Here is a 5,154-nt window from a genome sequence, read left to right on the forward strand (position 1 = left end):
TATTATTACTCATATCACAAAAACCAAAGCTTTTTGTCTAATTGAAACAATCGATAAACTTTGTATCGTCAAGCAGTCCTTGAGATCGACAAACGGGGAATTTCCCTTTTATTACTACAGTGAGAAAAATAGTACACTTGCTATTTTCCCATCAAGTTTTTGGCGCCGTTGCCGGGGACTTCCAAAGATAATAGAGTTTATTAATTTATTTTCAATTAGAATTTTGTTGCTCTGCATCCGAAATTTTATTTACAGTTTAATTTTATTTTTATTGTTATTATAACTAATTTCTGTCTAATCTGTGTATGCGAGGTAAGGCCTCAGCTAATTTTCATTTTGACGCAGAACCAGAGAGAACATTGCACGCAAAGCGCAGAGAAGCTAGAAGAAAAAAACTGGCAAACTCTGACACCGAAGAACCAGTCTCTGTTCACTCCGAAAAATCTGAGTCAGACACAGATTCACATCCAGAACCAGTCTCTGTTCACTCCGAAAAATCTGAGTCAGACAAAGATTCCCATCCAGACACTGTTGACATGGCTGCAGACCCGCCTCCAGGGGAAAGACTTTTAGGTGACTATGGCAGACAGAATAATCCAGCAGTGCGGTTGACCATTGTTAACCAACCTGTTAATGTTGCTCACTTCCAGTTACATCCCTCAACTATCCGTCAGTTAGAAAGCAAACCTTTTTCAGGAAAGATCAATGAGGATGCAAACAAGCATCTGCAGAGGTTTCTGACTATGACTACATCATTAAAAATTGATGGGCATTCTGAAGAGGCAAAGAGATTGGTCATGTTCCCATTCACGTTATCTGAGGATGCTGAGGAATGGTTCTATTCCCTACCTGCAGGAAGCATTACTACTTGGCAACAAATGGAAACAGCATTCTTGAACGAGTATTTTCCTACTTCTGTGTATATCCGTAAGAGGTATGACATTGTGAATTTTAAACAGAAAGACGGAGAGACACTTGGAGATGCATACAAAAGATTCAAGAGATGTTTAGTTGCGTGTCCTACACATAATCTGGATGCAACTGAACAAATGCAGAATTTTGTAAACGGGCTGAAGATGAGAACGAAGCAACTCATTGATACAGCTGCTGGTGGCTCGTCTAATTTTTCAACAGCAACCGGTATCAAAAAGATCATCGAAGCTATTGCAGCGAATGAGCATTTGGAATTATATGACCGTACTGTGAGTCAGCCTGAGGGAAAAATTGACTTGAAATTAGCGAATCAGGTAGTGAAAATGGAAGACCAGATTGCAGCTGAGGTTGAAAGAAGACTGAAAGCGATGAATTTAGGTACCCAGACTGTTGCTCAAGTTCAACCGGTTCAGACTATGATTTGTGAGATTTGTAGTGGACCACACTTTGCCATGCATTGTGTTGCAACCCCAGAACAAGTGCAAGCTATAGATTACCTGAGGCAGTATAACCCCTACTCAAATACGTATAATCCGGGGTGGAAAAATCATCCTAATTTCTCTTGGAAAGATCAGCAAGGTAATATTCAGAAGCAAGGACCTCCACAATAACAACCACCTTACCAACCACAATATCAATCGCAACAGCAACCTTATCAGCAACAAGTACCAAAGAAAGCGGATTGGGAGATTGCTATAGAGAAGATGGCGACTCAGAATATGCAATTTCAGGAAGAAACCAGGAATAATCAGAAGAGCACCAATGCATCCATTAAAAATCTGGAGATTCAATTGGGTCAGATAGCACAACAGATAACAAATTTTCAAACACCGGGCGCATTACCTAGTGCAACAGTGACAAATCCGAGGGAGCACAAGAATGTGAGTGCGGTAACAACAAGAAGCGGGAGAGCTGTTGAAGATCTTAAGAAGAAGGATGAAGAAGAAGATCAATTGCTAGAAGTGGACCTGGAAATCTTAGAAAACAAGACACCACCTGAGGAAGAAATTGTAATACCGCCGGTGGTACAAGAAAAGCTCACTGAACCAAAACCCATCATTAAGCTTCCATTCCTACAAAGAAACAAAAAGAAGAAGCAAGATGAGAAAAAATTTCAGAAATTCATGGAGTTGTTCAAGAAATTAGAAATCAATATTCCATTCTCTGAGGCACTCGAGCAGATGCCTATCTATGCGAAATTCATGAAAGACATCATCTCCAAGAAGCGCACCACTGACACTGACCCAGTTATACTAATTGAAACTTGTAGTGCTATTTTGCTGGGTATGAAGATTCTAGTGAAGAAGCCAGATAGAGGTTCTGTGACCATCCCGTGTACCATTGGAGATAGGTCCTTCAAAAGGGCGCTGATTGATTTGGGGGCTAGTGTTAGCCTTATGCCTTTGTCTATTTACAGGAAGCTAGGAATTGGAAATGTTCAAGATACCAGAATGACACTTCAATTTGCTGACCACTCAGTGAAGAGACCCTTTGGGATAGTTGAGGATGTTCTGGTCAAAGTTGATAAATTTGTTTTTCCTGTTGATTTTGTAATTTTGGAAATGCCAGAAGATGAAGAGATACCTCTGATTCTGGGCAGACCTTTCTTAGAAACAGGTAGATGCATGATAGACATGGAGGGAGGTACCATGACCCTAAAGGTATATGACGAAGAGCTCAGAATTGATGTCCGAGATACTATGAAACATAAAGAGGATATGTGTACAAACCACTCTGTGGAAGTAATTGATCAAATGGTAACTAGCACAATTCAAAGAAAGTTTCCTGAATTACCATTGGAAAGAGTTCTTAGTATGTCGGTCAGAGAGATTGAGGAGAATGATGATGAAAAAGAAAAAGAAGTGCTTGCTATGCTGGATACACAACCCCCTTGGATGAAATCCAAACCACGCAGGTGGGAGGATCTGAGAGTTTCACCAGAATTAGAAGATGAAAAGGTACTGAAGAAACATAAAAGTGCTATTGGTGGGACTATTGAGGATTTAAAAGGGATTAGCCCCACAGTATGCATGCATAAGATACTGATGGAGGATAATCAGAAACCGGTAGTACAACCACAAAGGAGGTTAAATCCAGCGATGAAAGAAGTGGTAAGGAAAGAGGTTGTAAAGTTGTATGATGCATTGTGGGCATACAGGACTGCATTTAAAACACCTATAGGTAAATTGAGGTCAAGATGGTCCGGACCGTTCGTCATTAACAAAGTACTTCCTCATGGAGCAATAGAGCTTAAAAATGAGAAGAACGGCGACGCCTTCAAGGTTAATGGTCAGAGGTTGAAACCATATAATCCCGGTGAAGGGGGACCAATTGAAACTTTTAAACTCATCTGAGTATGAGGTGTCCCGTCGAGCCATGCGACGTTAAACGAAGCGCTGCTTGGGAGGCAACCCAAGGGAGGTTTGAAATTTTTTTGTTATTTTAATTTTGTCGAGTCAGTTGAAATTTGAATTTTAGTTTTATTTAGCATTTGTTCATGTCATTTGAGTCAGTTTTTTTTATTTTCTTGTGCCTTGATGTAATCACCTATTATGGGGTGTCTTAATCTAATGAATTTGATTTTGTTTACATACATTTTCCTGTTATTTCGTTAGATATGTGACTGTGTCTGGCTAAGGGTTGTCCTGATTACTTACACCAAATACTTGGTTGTCCTCTCATTCAGTCCCCTTGACTGTAGATGTTGTTGTTTATGATTGGACGCACTGGTTAAGATTAACATCAGAACCAAGAGCACATGAGCTTTGAACTCAGAAGTATGATATAACAAGTCAGCTTAACCCGTCATGGTGAGATCAGAAAAAGCCAAACACTTATCATCATATGAGAGATATCAGGTATGTCTTTATCAATCATGGTTTGTGTATGTTCTTTTTATTATTAGCTGTATGAATACACACACAGAGGTATGTTTTTGTTTATCACCTAGAGCCTTTCTAGCCATCCCATCTATTATTATTATTATCCATTGTTTAACACTGTTGAGCCTGTTATTCATTTGTTTCTGATATACCCACTCTTCTCAATCCATGACCTTGTAACTATCCTACTCTGTTCAGAGTATGTGAGGATTAATTTCAGCTCTACGTTTCTATCTAAGTTTGGGGTTGCTGTTGGAATAGCAACCTTTAAGTTTGGGGTAGCTTTGCTGTAAGTGAATGTAGTAAGAAAAAAAAAAAAAAAAAGAGAAAAGCGAAAAATAATAAAAGAACAGCTTTTGAAAAATGCTACATTCACTATAGATAAAAGGAAAAGAGGAATACAAAACCCAACAGGAATAATAGGAAAGAAACGTAGTGAGAGAATGATTTCATGTACTCTGAACCAAAAACCTTTGTTCCAATTTCATACCCTACCTAAACCAAAGCCCCGTTACAACCCAAAAGACCTCAAAAAGTGTGTGTGATTGTACATGTTGATAGGATGAGAGAATGTATTCAAACTTCTGACTTGATATTGCATACTGTGATTTGAGCATGATAACACTTTAACCCAGAGAGACTTGGTGAGAGTGTGATATGAGCTGACAGGTAAAGTGATATCTCTGAGGGAAAGAGTTTCTGGCTCGTTGGTTATGTGGAAAAATCAGAAAACCTGAGAAAACATCAAAAGGTCCAGTGTGAAAGATTTCAGCAGTATTGTGGCAAGAACTGTTTTACAGTAAGTTTGGGGTGACATGATCTTTGATGGTGATAGAATGTTACTTGAGGACAAGCAACAAGCTAAGTTTGGGGTTGTGATCAGTCACCATTTATGCTAGGTATTTCACTATTTAACCGTAAATAAGTCAGGTAAACTGCGTAAACTTAAGCATTTTTAGTTAGATAGAAGCTCAATTCTATAATATGGAGTGTGTTGTTACTTATGAGTTTCTTGAGGATATTTTACACTTTTGGGTATGTTAGTAGGTCATAAACTAAGTTGGAAGCTCAGGGAATCAAACGTCAGATGCGAAGTTGAGCCAGAGCAAGAAAACGGAAGAAAAAATTCAATTCTTGGTGAACCTGCTGTCCATACGCGTACTGCCTTACATGATACGCGTATGGACCTTCCCAGTACGCGTAGCATACGCATATGACCAGAGGGATGGAAAATCTAGCAAAAAGACAAGCTTCTGGTGATACGCGTATGGGAATTAGCAATACGTGTATCAGATGCTGTCTTACGTGCAATACGCGTATGAGACAGAGCAATACGCGT

This window comes from Lathyrus oleraceus, chromosome 3 (genome assembly GCF_024323335.1).
Source record: "Lathyrus oleraceus cultivar Zhongwan6 chromosome 3, CAAS_Psat_ZW6_1.0, whole genome shotgun sequence".
In the NCBI taxonomy this organism is placed as follows: Eukaryota; Viridiplantae; Streptophyta; class Magnoliopsida; order Fabales; family Fabaceae; genus Lathyrus; species Lathyrus oleraceus.